Below are 21,378 nucleotides of genomic sequence, written 5' to 3' on the forward strand. Positions count from 1 at the left end.
CCTACAGTCGTGCGGTGCGGGTAACTCCCCTCAGTTGAACAAAGCCACGTTTTCTTTTCTTCTTCCCCCCCCCCCAAAAAAAAATCACCGCTGCAGTAATTAAATCTGGTTCGCAGCTATAACAATACTGAATTATCGCTGCGACGCCTGTGCCCGAATCTGATAGCTGATAACATCAAACACGTTTGCGATGACATTTGTACCAAGAAGGCAACGCAAAACCCCAGTTGTATATCGTTATTGATTAAATAATTAGTAGATTGAAATGATTCGGGAATGTTGAGAGCCGTTCCAAGAATCGCCACCAACATAATGAACAAACATTCAGCCAACTGATTAGGTGTAACATTTCTTCAATGTTTAGTCCCGCGATTTTTTTATCGTGCTATTATTACACAGATAAAAACGTGAACTAGTATACACAGCAATGAGTCTCTAGCTGTCATAACTCAGCTCTTATACCATTAGGAGGCCGCGTCACCATTTATTGACGGTGGGCGATTAATATTTGAAAAAAAAAAGCAAGAAGCGCACTGCAGATGTCATTTTCAAAGTATAGGCGTGCACGGCCGATACATGCAGGGCACACAACAACACTTTCGTGCTGATTGAGTTGCTCTCTTGAAGTTGCATCGAAGAGTTCACAAGCGATAAACTGACCTTGCGAACAGAAAATATATACTAACCTTCTCTTATCACTTGATTGGAAGCCCTCATATGTCAATTTTTCCTTCGATCGCTATACATCATCCGAATTGCTGAGGATTCCCTATACCGTGGAGAGGCATAAGGGATATAAAGAAAAGAAGTGAAAATTTAAGGGCTCGTTTTTCTTTGTTAGAAATTGTGTGCTACGTCACGCCAACGAGCAGGGAAGAGTGCCGTCATGGCTATCTATAGCAGCGCTGACTAACACACCCAAGTTTAAACGCACAAATACACCCTTTAATGAGGACGGTGGGATGACCACCGCTGTCTATAGCTCAGTTGGTAGAGCATCGGGCGCGTTGTTCGAAGCTCGCAGGTTCGGTCTTTGCCAGCGGCAAGTTACCCTTTCGTTCACCTTCCTTTGTTCAGAATTACTACCAATACCTATACTTTCCTTGGCATCTTAGTCTGTTAGTTCACACGAGAGACATAAGGCCAACCACACGTATATTTCAGAATACTATATTTTATTCAGCTTCCCGGCAACTTCTCCGAAGTTCGCGTCGTCACGAGCCATGACACGGTTTGCAAGCAAGAGTGCCGCGATTGCCACGGTGCTCTGAATATGTGGTGCTCCACTGCTGACTGGATGGTCGCGGGATCAAATCCCTGCCGCGGTGGCCACATTTTCGATGGAAGCGAGAATGCGCGAGCCCTGTGTGCTTGTATTCGGGCGCACGTTAGTGAACTGCGGGAGATGGAGATTTCCGGAGCCCTCCACCACGGCGTTCCTCAAATCTGCATCGTGGTTTGTGGACGTTGAACCTTAGCAATTACTATTATTCTGACCCTCACGTCCTCCAGTCGTCCACTTAGTTGGCTATTTCACAACCAGACCGCAGTGACAGATGACTCTTTGACAACACGATTCACAGTTCGTTGCGCCAATGTCCTCGTTCATGCGATAAGTATCGGCCTTGGTATAATTTCATTTTTACATTTCGACGGATCGCAGCTCGAGCCAAAGAAATGGGAGGAGGGAGGACTGGGAAATGCCAGTTATTTCAACAAACGCCCCGAGCTAACCGCTTTAAAACAACAATACAAAACCTCGACACGATTCTGTAGACAGATTCTGCGTCATATATACCCATAGTTAAAACGCACCTAAGCATCATGCCTGAATGTTCGCACGTATTAGGTTAGGCAACCGCGCGAGGCACGCGATGCAGTCAGCATGCAGGTCTGGCAACCACTAATTTGTTTTTTTTCCTATCTGTCCTCCCAGCTTCGCTTTTCAATAGGGCGTTGAATACGAATAAACCAGGCAGTTGTGCAAGGTTACACGCGCCGCAACCAGTGATCAAAGGGGACTTGAAATGCGCTTCAAAGACACTGCCTCTTTCTTTTTTGTCGTTGCTGCAATTCTCACTTAAACTACACGCGCGTTCCGCAACCACATAGTCGCGAGCGCATAATGCACTCTTGGCAAAAAGGCGTGCGGCTTCCGGTGACCGTGAGATGTTTGTCCCTGCTATTAAAATGCTTGATACGCCACCGGACAAAAACACCTATCGCTGTCGCAAGCATACCGACAAAAGCTAAGGACAATAGGCGCCACGTTCGGAGGGAGTAGATATTGTTTTGCTGTCTTTTTTCTTCTCCTTGCACTCGAAATTTGTCAGTCACAAGAAACGGAAACGTGCGACTCGCTAAGGACATTCGCGGCTTTTCCCGGAGTCCTGCGTGTGAACACGCATATACGTTGCCGTTTCGCATCACTCATCATTTGCGTATGGCTTACGACAGGCGCTCCAGTTCTCGCTTTCATTTTTCTCCTTTTTTTCTTTCCTGGTCCAGTGCAACTTCCAAGGTCTCAAGCGCAGTAGGAAGTGGGCGTTGCGCACTCTCGACGCGAAAAGCCGGCAGGCATGGACTCGCTACACTCTCGCTAGGTCTCAGTAAAGACGAAATAGCGTTATGTTTTGACTATAATTGCAGTTAGCTAATCTCGAGAGAGGTCTCCCTTTCTAGCGCACCATCCGATTTAGCAACGGTGCGCCGAAACCGGCTTGCTGAATGGCATTCCCAACGGTAAGCCAGCCGCAGCAGCGTCATATTGGTGCGAGGCCGTGTGGAATTGGTTTGCGCATTCCCAGCTGGAAAGAACCGAAAACTCTAAGATGCCAATGTTACGATGCACCGCGGTATATAGATCTCGACGCAGAGCCGTCCGATATTTTGTCAGAGCTAGATATTATTTTTATCTTATCATTGTTGTTTTCCTTCGCAGCTGTGCGTATAGGAGTAGACAGAGATACTATAGTGAACTATAGAAATGCTGAGGCCTTTTTTTTCGTTTCCACTATGGACGAATACGCAACTATATAGTGGAGTCATGGAGAGCTAAAAATGCGTCAGTCATCGATATAATAACACGTTGCTGAAGTTTTCAAAGTGTTATGTTGCCCATTGAACGGTCTCTTTGCAGCGTCTGTAGGTGAAAAGTATGGTAAAGGATAGAAGGCGTGCTATATCCTGAAAGGTTGAGACCATCGTCCGGCTGAAGAAAAACCCCTGGAGGCACAATTTGGCGAGTTGGTTATGGATACCGAAAGAAAAAAGCAAAAACGCAACATTGATCCCGGGAGTGAGCTACTCGGTGAAAGAATGGTACGTTATATACTTTGCGCTCGCGAATCCGGTACACAGGTACCATCTTTCTGCGTTCGCGTCGTCTACAGCGCGAAATTTTCGATTCGGATGGAGCAGCATACTAGCGAGTTGGCCGAGCGAGGCCGATTTGGCAACACCTGTGATGGCGACCAGGAAGAGTAACACTCTAATTACTGCAGTCTAGCAGGCCCATCATGGCGTGCACCATGATATACGGAATACCATTTCGTATGCTTCGTGTTGGCACCGCTTCGCGCCGCCATTGTGGAGGTTCCTGACGTATTCTAACAGGGCCAATTAAAAACGCTCTTTTCCCTATACTATTCCGTAGTACAGTATCGGTCCGCGCAAACAACGCCGTGTTTTGCGCTAAGACCCGAACGACAACGGACCACTCGCACCTACGCAGCACCAAGCAGGCGATATGTTGCATGCTATACGACTATATAGACGAAATAAGTGATGAGCCGGCGGCGCCCGGCCGCGTCGCACACCAGCGCGACATGCCAAGCGAGATGGTGCGCGTGTCTCATCCGCAAATGTTGCGCAGCCGTCCAGAAATTACGGAACACGAGTAGACGCGCCCATTCCGCGAACGAATCAACTGTCACACGGCATGTTCAGCGGCATACACTGGCAACGTGAACTTCTCGGTAAACACATCACATCACGAGCGTTTGTGCGAGCCATATATGCATACAGATGCGGACGCAAATGGCTGGGAGATTGGGAAACGAGAAGTACGTTATGTTTATGCGAGTAAGTGTATAATAGGACGAGCTGACACGCGCATTTTTCTACGAGCTACTGCGCATCTCTATGAACTTCTTTACCTCGATCGATCGAACCGATTGGACACGACAATCGAGTCCGGCGACACTACGTGTTTGCTTGTAAGTATACCTGCCGTGTTCCATGCCAGCGGTTGAGGCGAACAAGGCTCCGTCATCGTCAACTCTTCTTCACTCCACAACAACCCTCTCTCCTCTGACCGACAACGAAGGCCACGCAGCAAGAAGGCTCCCTGGGGTGAGATAAAACGATGCGCACAACCCGATCTCGAGGGAGAAAAGAAAAAGAAAGAAGTGGCCCGTCCTTTCTTTACGTAACTGCTTACGCGCTAACGAAATAAGCCGCGAAGTAGACGCAACGACAGAGAACCCGCACGCATGCAAGGTCAGCGAAGTGCACAACACGTGACGCGCCGCTTTCTTGGCGCTTGCGACGGCCACCTTTCACCCTCTCTTTTTCCTTGATTTGTTCTTCTATTGTTTATGCGTGTGTGTGTGTGGATAAAACACTGTTTCGAATGCCAAGTCCCACGCTGTTCAGCTTAAATGCTTCCGGGCGAAATAGCGCGTCCGCTATCGATCACGGTAGAATAACAATCGATGACGAGTCCTAAATTTATTTATGATAAGAGCAGCACGAGGAGGAGGCGGGGGGGGGGGGCACAACCTTGATTCGGCAAGCAAACGACCAACGCGCTTTCTAACACCCCCAAATCCCCCCCCCCCCCTTTTTTTTGTATACTACACGCAGTCCTATCAACATTCCGACCACAGTTCGCGCTCTTTCTCCATTGCTTTTGTTTTCGCTACAGTAAAATCCTGACGCTTGAGTAGCAGGAACCAACACTATAAGGTCTATAAGATTACTGATCTGCTAAACGGGAAAAACAAACGGTACGGGGGAAAAAAATCAGCTAGAGACAGGGAAAGAGGGCCGCTGTAACAGGGGGCACCAGGGGCGCAGCCAAAGGCGGGAGGAAGGGTTCGAACATCCTGATTTTTTTTTTCAATTTTGCTTGCTTATATGCGCACGCACGAAGACGAATCGCAATTCATAATGACTGAATTAGACAGGGAAAGCAAAAAAGATTGATTAATTGATTGATTTGTGGGGTTTAACGTCCCAAAACCACCATATGATTATGAGAGACGCCCGAGTGGAGGGCTCCGGAGATTTCGACCACCTGGGGTTCTTTAACGGGCACCCAAATCTGAGTACACGGGCCTACAACATTTCCGCCTCCATCGAAAATGCAGCCGCCACAGCCGGGATTTGATCCCGCGACCTGCGGGTCAGCAGCCGAGTACGTTAGCCACTAGACCACCGTGGCGGGGCAAAAAGCAAAAAGATTGTCAAATTAATCTGCATAAAACGAAAGTAATGTACAACAACTTCGGAACAGAACAGCGCCTCGAGATAGGTAGCAGTGAACTTGAAGTTGTAAATATACCAGGTAACTACCAGTAGGACAAGTAGTAACCGAGCAGCCGAATCACGAGATTGAAGTTACTAGAAGAACAGGAATGTGGTGCTGCACATTCGGCAAGCATTCTCGAAGCATGAATTGTAAATTTCCACTATCCCTCAAGAGGAAGGTATATAACAGCTGTATTTTACACGTACTTAATACCTACTGAGCAGAAACCTGGAGGCTTACAAAGAGGGCTCAGATTAAATTGAGGACGACGCAGCGAGCTATGGGAAGGAAAATAATAGGTGTAACCTTAAGAGACAAGAAGAGAGCAGAGTGGGTCAGAGAACAGACTGGAGTTAAGGATACCATAGCTGAAATCAATAAGAAATTGGCATGTACCGGGCACGTAGCGCGTAGGCAGGATAACCGCTGGTCATTAAGGGTAACTGACTAGATTTTCAGAGCAGGCAAGTGGGTGAGGGGGAGACAGAAAGTGGGCAGCTGAGTTCAGGAAGTTTGCGGGTATAAATTGGCAGCAGCAAGCACAGGACCGAGTTGACTCGCTTGCTGGATTCCGTGCCGACCGGTTGTGCCCTCGCGATCTCCGGCGTCAGCGTAGCTCTGGCCGACTGGGCTCGTCCTACGTCATCTCCTGGCGCCGACCTCCCACGACAGTGTAGCTCTGACCGACTGGACTTGCTCTATGCCATCTCCTGACGTCAACAAGAGCTCTTGCAAGTGGTGCCCTGTCCTCGGACTCCTGTGACTGTGTTTCCATCTTTCCTATCTCTTCTATTCCCTCGATTTATCGTCGCTTTCTCTGGCTTTCCTCATCTCTCTTTCTCTCTCTCTACACCTTTATTCCTATCCTTTTAATCCCTCCTCACCCCCATCCCTTGTGAGCTACTGCTGAGGTGTCACACCCTGATGCAGACAGTTGCGGGGCTCACTTTTCTTTTCTTTTCCTTCTAAACATAAACACTCCCCCCCCTCCCCCCACAGGACCGAGTTGACTGGCGGAACATGGGAGAGGCATTTGTCCTGCAGTGGGCATAGTAAGGCTTATGATGATGATGATGTCTACTCATGGGCAAAAACACACACACAAACGCACGCACGAATCATATATAAGATATGGTGGAACCCGTCTCCCCCACCCTTCCCCCCCAAAAAATGATGGTTATACATACGCCCCTGGAAGGCACACACATGGCTTGGAGTGATGTCACTCTAACAACCAGGTAGGAGCCCTAACATGGTCAAACGCGAACTTCGTGATGTCTACTTACTGAATCTTTAGCGCACACACACGAGAATGCAGGCGAAAGGGACACAGGGACCATTGATGTGACGTTAGCGTCATCAGCACTGACAGCACATCGCATGCTGGTTGCTTCTCTGCTCATGCACAGGGGCCCAATAACGTTCTAGCGACGCCGTTATTGCACTGTAGCAGGACTATACTATATACGTTTGGTCTTGATGTCATTCAAGCCGCCATGTTGGAACCATGTCGTGCTTCTATGAGGTCACGTGCAATCAATGTGCCTGCCTATACTCAGTACAGCATAGCATTTTAACAAAGTGAAATTGGCGCAAATGAATCCAGACACAAACACGAGGCAGACAAGAACAGGCGACAAGGACAACATCTGTCCTCGTCTACCTCGTTTTTGTGTACGTCCTTATTTGCGCTGATTTGACGTTTGGGAAAGTGCAAGAGCGCATATACCTCAAGTGAAAGAAAAGCGGCGCACAAAAAGACGGAGACAAAGAAGAGAACCACACGCAGCGCTGTGTGTGGTTCTCTTCTTTGTCTCAGTCTTTTTGTGCGCCGCTTTTCTTTTAATATGAATATACACCAACTCGCCCAACTTTCTATTCTGTTACCTCAAGTGTCCGTCCTACTATAGCGTAGTAGAAGTAAGCAGAACGCAAAGAGTGGATTAGGAGAAAACAGCCCACTTCGGAAGTCACCAGTCTCAGCGGAATTCACGACAATTTCTAGAAGACAACGAGTGTTGAGCTAACTACAGTAGAAAGGGAGGGGGGGATATTTGATGCGATGCCAGATTTTGATGCCCTTGCTTTGTTTTAGTCTTCCTTATTCTTTCATTATTTGGAGTTCTCGAGAGAAAGAGAGATAGAGAGATAGATAGATAGATAGATAGATAGATAGATAGATAGATAGATAGATAGATAGATAGATAGATAGATAGATAGATAGATAGATAGAGAGAGAGAGAGAGAGAGAGAGAGAGAGAGAGAGAGAGAGAGAGAGAGAGTAGGGTGGTATCCACACTCGTCTTCCGGGCACTTTCGTCGAGGGAGCGGCGGAAGGCCATCGGAGAGAGACGATATCACTTCCGGAATAACGAAATATAAGCCAGCGCTACAGATATATAACCTTGGCCCTTTCATCCGACACACCCGTTGGAACGACATGGCGCCGGCTCGGACGCGAAGGCGCCTCCATTCGTTGAATGCGTAAACGCGTAAGAAGATACGCGCGTTCCACATGAACGAGGTTGCACCGTCCGCGGAGGAACGCGCGGGGACAGTAGCCTGTTCGTGCATTAGATTAATTAGTTGTTGACAGCGAAGACCGCATGCACGCACTCGAGCACGACACCTGTCGCCGAACGCTCTAGAGAAAATGGGTGTAGTAGCAATGTATACATTCGTTTACCTCGGTGATGACAGTGGCTACGGCGCTCGGCCGGTGACCCCAAGGTCGCGGGTTCGATAGCAGCCCCGGCAGTCGCATTTCGATTGAGAGGACTCCGTGCATACTGCGCGATGTTAGTGCACGTTAAAGAACAGCAGATTGTCAACGTTTCTGGAGCCCTTCACACCGGCATCCCTCATCGAGATATCGCGGCTTGGGGACGTGAACATCCAACGATTAGTACTGCAGTATATATTCCTGATTCGTTCATTGTCAAAGCCGTCCTAAAGAACGCAGTACTTGTTTTCGAAAACAAAAGCCTTCTTCGGCGTTCCCGTGTCGCTACTTTAAGAGCAACATTTACAGCGCCACGTAAAAGCCGCGCAAACATATACATAAAGAAAAAGTTGCAGCGCGGACAGAGCCGTGTCTTGCGTAGTATGTCACCGACGCAGCTATTGAGTTTGACATAAAAATGCCGACCAGGGCTGCTATTCTGGACACTGTCTAATTCCACCATGCATATTGTCAAATTTCGTAACAACGGCTATTTACGCCAATCAGAGAGGTCGTAGCAGCTCACTTGGCCAATTATCATCTATCAATGGCGGAATCTGACAACGTGGCGTAATTCGACAATGTCCACAATAGCACCCCGGAGAGCTCAGCCGAAAGTTTCTAGACGTGAACACAAAAACACGACATAAGCCATGTTTCGCGTGTTGATGTTGTGTCGCGCGCTATACGCAAAGAACCCCATAAGTGTTGCTAAATGCGACGTGACTTGTATTCGTTTATCGTAGCATGCCTGGCACTATGCGCACTAAGCGGCGAATGCGCTCAGTGTTATCTGCAGCCGTATTCGAGTGTTAGGGTGTTCGGCGTGGAAGGTATACAATGGCGGTTGTTTCACCGTTTGTGGCCAATAGGTACTCCCGGTCCGCATCAGCTTTCTTTCTTTGTTTTCGCGTGCGCGCTCTCCTGTCCATCTTTCTTTCCCTTTCACTCTCAGGGGTCAAAAACCGTACATTGCGGTTCTGGTTGACCTGCCTACCTACCTTTTTCTAGCGTTTCTAATCACTCACTCACTCTGTTAATGTGGCGACTTACAATATTCATTTAATAAGGCGGCCACAAGAAGCGCTCGTCGGAAATTCTTGAGGCTATAATACCGTCGAGAAGTGCGAGAGACACTCACAACCCACAATAATAATAATAATAATAATAATAATAATAATAATAATTATTATTATTATTATTATTATTATTATTATTATTATTATTATTATTATTATTATTATTATTATTATTATTATTATTATTATTATTATTATTATTATTATTATTATAGCGATCGCTTTGTTGCACCTGTATAATTCAAACATTGTATAGTTTGTTGACTCCATTTGACTGCGCCTCTTGGGTATGTTATGCATGTGCACTGTGTAACCATTTGATTGGGCCCGTAGACAGACCGCTCCGCCATTCATTAAATAACCCTTCTTTTAGTCCCTCTCTCGCAGTAAGCTGTCGAGGATGGAATAACCTAGCTCAAGCGAATACCATGCCTGGGACCTAATTGAATGAAGAACACAAAGGCGCGACGTATTTAAAGAAAAGCTTAGAATGACCGAGCTGGTTGGCATACGTTCAGAGTCTAAAAGAGACAGGACGAACAAACAGGGACGCAAGAAGGAAGTCAGGACACCAGTAATGTCCCGACTTCCTTCGTATATCCGTGTTAGCGCACGTTTTTTTTTTCTTCTTTTTAGATTGAACTAAAGAAAGATTCCACAAGTGCCGATTACTGCGTAGCAGACAGCGTCGCTGCTAATGGAACCGCAAAACGAAATTTTTGCCCGAGGTTCAAGGATGCAAAGCGAGATGTGGCAGTGGCACACGCATTTTGTTTGAAAGACGAGCGCCTTCTAATGCAATGGTTGTATATCTCGGACTCTGCGATACAATATATACGCCGCAGTTAAGGACACAAAACGGGATCCCTTCGCTACGGTCATCCCCGAGGGTCGCCTTGCGCGTGAGAGTACGTGATCCACCACCCACGCAACGAAGGAGGCGAAGACGTGACGGATCACGCGTATACACGATGCAGTGCCAAGGGAGGAAGAGCGAGGACGTCAATCGTCGCATACAAGGCCACGTGATTCGAGAGCCTACAAAGGCGCATGCGCACGTTGCAAGAGTGCGCGAACCCAGCTGACGGCATTTGACCAACACTCGTGCGACAATGTGAATGTGCAGCCCCGCCCTTGTGGTCTATATATAGTGGCTAAGGTACTCGGCTGCTGACCCGCATGTCGCGGGATTCACCCCCGTATTCACAAACGCTCCTCGACTCGACTTTCAGCCTTCACTTGACAGAGTTGAACACTGCGCCGCCGCTCGGCTGAAGATGACGCTGCGCTACTCAAGAATCGCAGCAGATTATCGCTGATATGCAGTGACTTGCCGTGCCTAGAGACGGCGCTCCCATCGGCTTTCTCAAGTGAAGGTGAAGCGTTGAGGGAAGGGACGTTCTAGGATACGGGGGTAAATCTCGGCGGCGGCACCTGCAATATCGACGGAGGCGAAAAATACTGTAGGTCCGTGTGCTCAAATTTGGGTGCACGTTAAAGAACCCCAGGTGGTCGACATTTCCGGAGCCCTCTATTACGGCGTCTCTCAATCATATGGTGGTTTTGGGACCCTTAACCCGAACAGCTGCAAGCCTTCGCGATGGTATACAGTGCGTGCCCTCCACTTATCACCACGAACAGGCACACATTTACGCGCAGAGATGCTGAACAGGATAAGCGCACCTGTCAACGGTGATAAGTGGACGGCACGCACTATAATATCGCGAAGGCATGCCGCTGTTCGTGTTTCATTTGACGCCGATATACAGGGTCGTCAAAATCTCATCAGATGAGATGAACATACATTGCAACGGGGCCATCACGTTCACGAACACACAGGTGGTCTAAATTTCCGGAGCCCTCCACTACGGCGTCTCTCATAATCATATAGTGGTTTTGGGACGTTAAACCCCACATATCAATCAACGTTCACGAACACAGCAGTCGCCTTATGCAAGATGAAACTCTTAATTTGGCCAAACTTGTAGCCGGAAAACCGCAACTCATTACATTCTTTATTGTGAGGTAAGGAAAAAAAAACAAATCCTCGGCCCGAATCATAAACAAATAGCAGGCGGCAACTCATTACAGAAAGCAATGCACGCTGTATACACTGATACCAGTGCATCGGTCGTCGATCAACTGATCGCCACATTCACCGGGTTGCGCCGTCTTTTATGCCCCAGGCATCGAACTTTCCCGCTTTATTACGGGTGGTTTCGTAAGCTCTCGAATAGGCAAGGTCGTTCGCGTCCCGCGCGCAATCTTAACAAAAACATTGATTGATATGTGGGGTTTAACGTCCCAAAACCACTATATGATTATGAGAGACGCCGTAGTGGAAGGCTTCGGAAATTTCGACCACCTGGGGTTCTTTTACGTGCACCCAAAAATCTTAACAAAAACAGTCTAACAAGAACAGTATACACTCTCGAAGCTTCTCGAACACAGAGGCGCGATCTCCGCCGAGCATTGCTGACAATTCTTTGTGGGTTTTAAACCGAACATCTCAAAATAACAATTCGGCCATTATCATTAGTATTCAAGGTCTCGCAGAAGGTGATGTTTAATACATAATTCGGAAAATTATTGCTACACTTACCTTACACCGAGGTTAGACGCCACACAACCGCTTAACCCATGCAGTAAAATATGCGCTCTAGTTTTACCGAATCGAACAGCGATAAAGTGTCCGCCTTAGATGTACAGTGGTGAGCACTGTTAGGGTGAACACGCGAGCGCGTGGCCGACGGCACTATATCATCGCCACGTAACAGCCATCGTTGGAAACATTGCACATGCGCAGCATGTGCTTTGCGAAACACTCTTTGCACCGCGCGCATCACGTCATCGATACGCTTGTTCGTCGTCTGCTAGCCGCACTTTTTGTTCGCTGAGCTGATACCTTCGGCATTTCAAGGTCCATCTCGATTGAAGATTGGCGCGTGAAGGGAAAAAAGTGAGTATAAGAGGGATAATTATTAAACTTTGTATTGGAGAAAATTGCACTTTTGCAATTCAAGTTAAACAAGACTGATTGATTTGTGGGTTTTAACGTCCCAAAACCACCATTTGATTATGAGAGACGCCGTAGTGGAGGGCTCCGGAAATTTTGACCACCTGGGGTTCTTTAACGTGCACCCAAATCTGAGCACACGGGCCTACAACATTTCCGCCTCCATCGGAAATGCAGCCGCCGCAGCCGGGAATCGAACCCGCGACCTGCGGGTCAGCAGCCGAGTACCTTAGCCACTAGACCACCGCGGCGGGGCAAGTTAAACAAGACCATGAGAACAAATATAAAAACGTGAGCAAATCTAATAGCGAGTCATGTGACCACTTACAGCAACGACTGCAGTTATTCTGGACGGTAACGAGTCGTAAAGCGATCGAACATATTCCCGATCGGCTTTCAGCCTTTCCCACTCGTTGCTGACTTGCGCCCACAACTGGTCCGAAGTCGCGGAATAAAGGGGCTTCCTTGCCAAAGAAGCTTTCAGACGGCCCCACACGTTTTCTATCATCGCATTCAGGTCCACTCCTTGCGGAGGCCATTCCAGTAGCTGCATGTGCTGCTCCCCCTAGAACTCCTTGACAGCCCGCGCCGTGTGTAACGGTGACCGGTCCTGTTGGAACAGGTAATCACCGTCTGGGAATAAACTGCTCGCATATGGCAACAGCACATTGTTCAAAATGTCGCAGTATTGTTCCGACGATAAGTGTCCACGTATACGTTGCAGGGGCCCTAAACCATATCTTGAAACAGCACCCCACACGCTCACACTCGATCTCTCACGGGCAGAAACACCTTGCACGTTGTCTGGGTCGTTCCTGCGTGGCATTTTGACGTTAACTAAAACAATTGCTTTTCAAAGCAGGAAGTTTGCCTCAGCGTGTGCCTGGTAGTCTCCAAACACGAAATCTTTGGTCTTGTCGCGTCGAAAACATCGACTCATCCGAAAAGATGACGCGACCCCACTCTTCTGATGTCCATGCTTCGTGCAACTCAGCGAACTGCCGTCGTGCGTCCTTGTGTGCCGCCGTTAGTAGTGGCTTCTGCGCTGCGACGCGACTGCGAAGTCCCGCAGTACGCAGGCGACGTCGAACAGTGGTGTCCGAAACGTCCAAATACAAGTCCTCTCGTATTGCTGGGGCTGGCAAGAAAGGGTTACAAACAGCAGCTGCAACTATGAGGGCGTCTTCATCATCTGTGGTAGCTTTAGGGCGGGGCGCGCGGGGTGCATCCTGAATGCAACCTTCAGGCTTGAATTATCCTGTTCACAGTCTTCAGGGGCCTATTAACTAAAGCGCCAATATACCGCTGGGAATAACCTTTCAGGGAAAGCTCGACAATTGAGCGCCGTTCATCATCAGGAACTCTAGCCATAATACGATCTGGCGACAGAATGAACGGCTGCAAAAGATGTTTGGTTGTTTTATATACGGCGATGCACAACAACTTTGAAGGGAACGAATAGACACGCCCCATAGATATACAAGTTTTTTTTTTTGTTTTGTTCTGTTCAAGCACAGATGCTTAAAGAAATCTTAAAATGCAGGATGCATGGGCTTAGAAAACAAAAATGCGGCTAGCAGACGACGAACAAGTGCGTTCATTCATGACGTCATGCGCGCGGTGGAACAATTATTTCGCGGAAGGCGTGATGCGCATGCGCAATGTTTCCAGAGATGACCGTAACGGGGCGCTGACAGTGCCGTCGGCCATGCACTCGCGTGTTCACACTAACAGTGCTCACCGCTGTACGTACATTCGGCCATGTAAAATATGTACAGCATGTACTCGCATATCCTCCTGACTTCCGGGTTGGATTTTGGTCCACGGAATTTCCTGAAACTTTCACAACTGGGTGTGTAGGTGACGAAGATAAAAAGTGAAGCTTATTATTTCCGTTATGCCTGCGCTTTTGGTATGGCGTGATGTCCAACTAATTGGACGCTGAAACTTAATTAAAGCGTTAAGTAGTGGGCCTGAAGCAACACAAAGCAAGGTTACTGAAGAAAAGTGTGACAAATTCCGGAATAACTGCAAGCTATTATTCAAAATGTAACAAATAATAAAAAACAAACAGAAAAGTGGACCTTAACTTTCGCCGTTTAACTTCTAGAAGATTGCCCTGTTGAACGCCACCATGTTTTCTTCTTTGTTTCGCGATCTCCTGGCGCAATTTCGACAAAACTTCATGGAGGGCGCCAGTGGATGTCCAAAATATTGGACAAGTGGTTTTTGAGGAAGAAAACATGCTGATATCTTTGTAGTGATGGGGTATTTCATGTCCAATATTTTGGACAAATCCCCATAGCTGGAACTCAGGAGGATATTGAAACGGGACAATTTAGGGCTAAGTAACAACGTACATACTTTTGTTTTCACATACAGTTCGGGTCATATCAGCGTTTCCATTAGATCGCGTATAGATTAGAGCCAACGTTACCTTTAGAGACAAGATTCATTACAGATATGACGTGGTCACCTTGAGATATTGCACATACCAGTAGTGAAACGAAATAATAATAATAATGTCGTGTTTGAAAACGTGTGTACATTACGCGGTGGACCATGCACACAGCCGACCATTTACTCAACCTGAACAGACTGCTCAGTCTATTAGCGCCGTATAACGAAGCACGGCTGCCAAATGAACGAAAATACGTGCATGCGCGAAATGAACAGTCCTAAGCGGTTCTTTTTTGTTGTTGTTGTTTCTTTTTTTACCTATGTTTCGATAACCAGACTCCGAGAAACCGCGTTCAATTGACTCGGTGGTCGACGTTCGCGCGTTCAGGTTTGAAAAATAAGCGTCTGTACAGCCGTCATTTTTATGAAAGGGAACACGCGAGCGCCCCAAAGAGAGCCTTGTATCGCACACGTGCCCGGCGCAGCGGCGAAATGTGAATATAAAACGAGAAAGTGGGGTCGTGCCTTCCACTGCCTACAAGCCCATCAGGAATGTGCATCTTTATCTTACGCTTTCTTTTTGATACCCACACTTTGTTGGGACGTTTCAGTCAGCAACAATCGTTTTCGGCAAGAACTGTCGCTAGCTCAGCTTCGCAGTGCTGCTATCGCAACAACATAAGCTGCACGAAGGCTGAAGGCAATATAGAGAATGGTACCGCTCTCTCCCTATGGTTTCACGTTTTACTATTGCGCCATGTCACATGCGCGGTTTGGGACTATTTACGACGCGTTCGTGTGTTCCCTTTTATAAAAATGATGGCTTTACACTCTGTGGGTTGACCATATGCATACCGGAACACTTCATATCGAACGAAGAAGATGGGGAAATCTAGGTACTCGATTTCTATTATGTTAGGGACGAAGCTCCTAAAGACCTATAGCTTTGTCTTCAGTTGTGGTCACCGTTGTTATTGTTTAAACATATGAAACACACACACACACACACACCGTTTTATAATAGACTTCCCCGTAGACATGCTAACTATAAAAGATCGCTGTTCCCGGGGAAAATACCTTATCGAGAAGAATATTGATCAGTAGATCTCTCCTAAAATGCGCCTAGATGTTGGGAGTCCTCAAGGAAACCTGTACACATCGAGCACTGAGTGTTCCAACAAATTACACGTATCAAAATGGTATCTCGCCACCGGTAAGATTGCGGGTTCTTGAAATCCCTTTCGAGGCATATCCTCCACTAAATCCTCCTCGAACGGCCTAAAACAACCGGAAAGCGAAATAAACTTACATTTCTGCGTTCACTTTATGTCACTCAGTTTACGTTCCGTGGGGTAAAGCTCGGGTAAGGGACGGTTATAATCCCCAATACGATACCCAGAGCTTCGCCCACTCGTCACGATTCACTTCGTGAAGGAGCGGGGATTTTTTTATTAATAGTTACACTGACAAAAGAGGTCAGCGGACAACGAAGGCAGGAGAACTAGAGCTGGAATTAACTGGCATCCTTAAATGGTAATTAAGGTAAGCGGGAAAAGCGTTGCGGGTGGCAGTCGAACCCGCATCCAACAATATGCGGCGGTCTTCGAGCTGTACACATCGGCCACTGATTAACAAAAGCAAGTCGGATAACGCACACTTGGTGAGGGACGGAGTAAGCAACACGAAACAAGCGTTAACTATCAACAAGTGTTTATTTGAAACCGCAGAGGAACATTTACGCACAGAGATGGGTGAGGTGAGTGCGTATGTCAAACAGGCATGATTGCAAAATATTTACTTCTTTTCAGATAAACTAACAGGAGGCGTGCTAACACGAAGTGCGGCTATAATCGCCCCATCATTTCCGCTTCGATTACCTCACGGATTACGATTTCTTTATTCTTAGCCCCCCCCCCCCTCCCCCCCTCCCCCGCGCCCATGTCAACTTCTTCAAATTCAGATTGACATCCATCCCTGTCCAAGTGTGTGCTATATTGCACTCACGCTATGTCCTAACAAGCTTGCGTTATTCTTCTAGGACAATAGAATTCGATCGACACCCCAAAAACCATTTTTTTATTTGTTTCTGTTCTTTGTTTTGTTAGCATGTAAAATTTATGTAGTGTCCAACAACTATGCACTAAACACGACTCCATTCATTCATTCATTCATTCATTCATTCATTCATTCATTCATTCATTCATTCATACATTCACACATTGAGCGCTGCTGCTGCATTACGTACATTACGGCCCGTGCCACCTTAAGTCACAGGACCTATAGGTATAAAAACGGATGTAAGACGTGCGATGCAATTAGGCGCGCTTCTTAGAATGACCTGGAATGCGATTTCCAGCTGATCTTGAGGGTATCAATGACAGCTTTAGCATTAGTAATCAGGGGAACATCGCACGAACTCACCACGTATCAGTTGAATAATTTTCTTAGCGATACCGATAGGCTTTATCGCTGCACATCCATACGAATTACCCGTACGTTGTGTTATACAATTCTCACACTAAATTTACACATCAGTGCAACGTCATACAGCACGCAATGATTCATTTGTGCCTTGTGAACGTTGCGCTGGAGACAATAGTTCGTATTAAGGAGGCCATGCGTCACGTATTGGGCTCTGCAGAAGATTCAAACCGGATGATTCAACCGAGTGAGCGGATTCTGACGCAGCAAGACCTCTGGACGAGGCTACGCACATGTCCGCCAAGTGACGTCACCTGCGTAACGCGCGCGACAGCCCCTGCTTACTGCACGTTTGCGACGCTTCCTCAACTTCAATCACGCCAGACGAACAGTTATGCAGAGAGCGGGTGCTTCCCCTTCGCAGCCCTAGAGCACACCTCCAGAGGCGGACGGGGCGAAGAGGAATACGAGAAGAAGCGGCGCTGGTCGAGGAGAGGAAAAATATATAAACAAAATTCAGCTTTCGCAGCGCAGCTAGCTGCTCCGAACAGCCGGAGGCTGCGGCGGCCGCTGCTATAAATGACCAGGCCCCGAAAAACGGCCGAGCCCAAGGTTTTGGCGGCTCGTCAAGAGCACTTGACATTTCTGACGCGGACTCCGTGTAGGAAAGAAACGCTGCCGGGAGGCGCTATTAACTAAGCCGGCAAAACGCGCCAACGATGGCATTGTAAGCGCGGGAGGTGTAAAAGCACGTCGCACACGGAACAGTGCAAGAATGATTTGTTTGTCGCTGGCTTGCGAAGGATAATTCAACCTGCTCGCACACGGTTGAATGAACCTCGGCCGGCGCTTCGGCGCGCCGTTTTCGCACCATCCGTCACAGAGGCGGTTGGCTGCGGATCGATTGAAAATGTCGCCGACGACGATTTTTTGAGCCGTTTTGCAAGCACTTTCGGGCTGGCAATGCGCCTATGCACCGTCAATAAGCGGCAGGGGGGTGGGATCAGGGGATGTCTGCGCTCTACCGGGTACTCACAGCTTCTTCTAATGACAGCAACGAGCGCAACGGTGTCGGGGAAGTGCTGGCGGCGGCGGCAACGGCAAGCGTCACTCAGCTTCCACTGGGCCGAGGACCGCCAAGGTACCGGCGACTTCCGAACTTCATTCGCGTCGGCAGCGTTCACCAAGTCACGCTAACAGCAGCACACGGCGTCGCGGGCACGACAGCGATGCCGCCAGAAAGTCGTCCGATCTGTGACGATGTGAGTGCTCCAAGACACACGTGAAGCACAGTATGCAAAGCGCCGTGCACTACACACTACGCCACTGTGGTTGCGGCACTCGGGTCCGCGAACCCCCGACAACGGTACAGCGAAAGCGCCGTGAAGGACAGCCCGGCCGAATGGGACCAGTCGAAAGGGCGCTCGCTTGTTTCCAAGGCAGGCAAAAGCGTCCTTTTTCGTCTCTCTTTTGTGGGGAGGTTATCCTCGTTTTGAAACCCTACAACGGCTCCTCCGGCGGAAGGAGCTGGCTGGTTTCGCCGCAGTGCAGACGGGAAGGCCCGCGATCGACGCTCTTTCCGCTACGGCCAATGGCGGCGCTGCTTTCCGCTGACGTTCTGCCGGGCGCCGGGGCCGAGGCTACGGTTCTGTGGTGACGCCAGTGGGCACGTGATTCTTCCCGCCACAACGATTTCGCGTCGTCTGCTACCGGATGCTTCCGGTTGCCGGGTCGACGCCGCGGTCCCGTGGGAATAGAAGGCGAGACGCGAAAAAGAAGCGGAAGATAAGGCGCGCGCTTGTTCGGAAGATACGAGGCGGCTCCGCATAAAGCGAACACCCTCGCACCAGCCGAGCCGGGGTTTTCCGCCGGCCGCGATAAGCCGAGGTCGCATAACGTCGACCCGAATTATCCGTGAAAGAAAGCAGGTCAGCGAGTGACCATGTGATATCTTGAAGCACCATTGCCTCGAGGCTTAAGGAGTATCGCTAAGCGTTCGTTCTACTACGTCATATTTGCACTCACGTTTTTGTGCGGTTTGGGTTGGATGGTTTCTAAGTGACGTGCATCCCCAGAGATAAAACTTGAACGTTGTGGCCAGGATTCGATCCACTGAACTTGTAATTAGGTTAGGCGACGCGAAAATTTCAGCATCTTATCATTTATTCGACGTTTAGTCAACTTTTATCATGATTGGTGGAATATGGGAAAGGCATTTGTCCTGCAGTGGGCGTAGTTAGGCTGAAGAAGAAGAAGATGATGATGATGAAATGCTGAGTTCACGTCATGAGCCCTTTCATGGTTTATAAGCAAGAAAACCGCGATGTAGTTCATTTAATGCTCCCTCTCGTTCTATTTATTCTTACTGCCGGATATATTCTTCCGCGTGTGCTTAACTAGGCCATTCTCCTAATAGCACCTTTAAGCAATACATATACCTCAGTTTATCGAAAACATCAAGCCAGTGTGCTTTCTTCCCACGGGGGATATCCCTTACATGCATCAATGTTGTCACCCTCTGCCCATGCGCACCGACGTAATTTCAAATCCATGTCTATCGTACCATATCTGATGCGATCATTATCCGCTTCAGCAGTGCCACTTCTTTTTCCAAAATTGTCACTGACGGGTGGCTGCTGCAAGATGATTGCCTAATGTTGATTTGAAATGCCTCCGCGATCTCTCGTGTGGTGCGATCATGGTACTTGAATAAAATGATTGTATAAGAAAAGCGTGCCTCACATACACACTTTGCACAATGTACGGCCAAATGCCTGGAATTCTACTCTTTTTTATCCCTTTACATTTCAACATATGCTCAGTCTATGACACCGCTTTGTAAGTCAAGGAGCAACGTACCTCTGTTATTGCCATTATTTGATCATAAAAATAAATCTGTAGCATTTCTGAAGAGAAGCTGTTCTTTCAACGTGCAAGTGAACTTTTTCCTAGACTTTTTATTTGATATTCTTTTTTTTTAATTTGGACCAAGGACGACCAAACTTTTTTTTATTCGCTTAAGGGTTTCTGGGCGAGTGGGTGGGACCCTCAGTCCAGGGTTCCACTGGCCTTTGCGGTTCGCTGGTCTTGGTTGAGCAAAGCCAGCTGGCAGTGGGAAATCTTGGACCTAGGAATTCCGGGAACAAGAACAGATAATGTCAATATGAAGTATCATTTCGTATTCGCACGACAGATAAACAGCAGAAATCTCGACAATTTGGCACAAAATTCCTGTCTTAAAACGAAATACATTTCTATACGGTCGTCCAGGCCACCGTTACAGAGTGATATGCCGTGGCTAAACTAATTACAAGAGGGAACGAATTATTTGTATATCTTTTGTTACTTGTCAATGCTTCAAATTAGGTCACGACCGATGCGAGCAATAAAGGCTCCCCTTTTTTTGTTTTTGTATTTTTAACAATATCCGCGCTTCTCTCTCTCTCTCTCTCTCTCTCTCTCTGTGTGTGTGTGTGTGTGTGTGTGTGTGTGTGTGTGTGTGTGTGTGTGTGTGTGTGTGTGTGTGTGTGTGTGTGTGTGTGTGTGTGTGTGTGTGTGTGTGTGTGTGTGTGTGTGTGTGTGTGTGTGTGTGTGTGTGTGTGTGTGTGTGTGTGTGTGTGTGTGTGTGTGTGTGTGTGTGTGTGTGTGTGTGTGTGTGTGTGTGTGTGTGTGTGTGTGTGTGTGTGTGTGTGTGTGTGTGTGTGTGTGTGTGTGTGTGTGTGTGTGTGTGTGTGTGTGTGTGTGTGTGTGTGTGTGTGTGTGTGTGTGTGTGTGTGTGTGTGTGTGTGTGTGTGTGTGTGTGTGTGTGTGTGTGTGTGTGTGTGTGTGTGTGTGTGTGTGTGTGTGTGTGTGTGTGTGTGTGTGTGTGTGTGTGTGTGTGTGTGTGTGTGTGTGTGTGTGTGTGTGTGTGTGTGTGTGTGTGTGTGTGTGTGTGTGTGTTTTCGCCAACGAAGACCAAGACCGTTCACAGCGCTCACCGGTACTTTTGAAATCAAATGCATCGGGGAAACGACACATGTTCACTCTGCAAGATTATATCCGAGTGTATATGCAAATCATTGCAGCCGACCATCTATATTAATTTTTACCATAGGTTATCGTCACTTCAGCTTTCCTAGAAAGATTTTATACGGACATTCTTGATTTCCCAATGCAGGAAAAAAAAGGAAATCAAATTGTGTTTGTTTTTTTTGGGGGGGGGGGAGAG

General features: G+C 47.8%; 1 protein-coding gene across 1 annotated transcript in view; it reads right to left on the reverse strand.

The window, feature by feature from the left end:
• LOC142788297 (sodium-driven chloride bicarbonate exchanger-like) overlaps window positions 1-18,582 on the reverse strand; it is a 244,867-nt gene extending 226,285 nt beyond the window's left edge. The window contains exon 1 of the mRNA XM_075884900.1: window positions 18,208-18,582. The gene's annotated coding sequence lies outside the window, so the exon portion shown is untranslated. The remainder of the gene's footprint in view (window positions 1-18,207) is intronic.
• Between the last annotated feature and the right edge of the window lie 2,796 nt (window positions 18,583-21,378).

Source organism: Rhipicephalus microplus, unplaced genomic scaffold (genome assembly GCF_043290135.1).
Source record: "Rhipicephalus microplus isolate Deutch F79 unplaced genomic scaffold, USDA_Rmic scaffold_52, whole genome shotgun sequence".
NCBI lineage: Eukaryota > Metazoa > Arthropoda > Arachnida > Ixodida > Ixodidae > Rhipicephalus > Rhipicephalus microplus.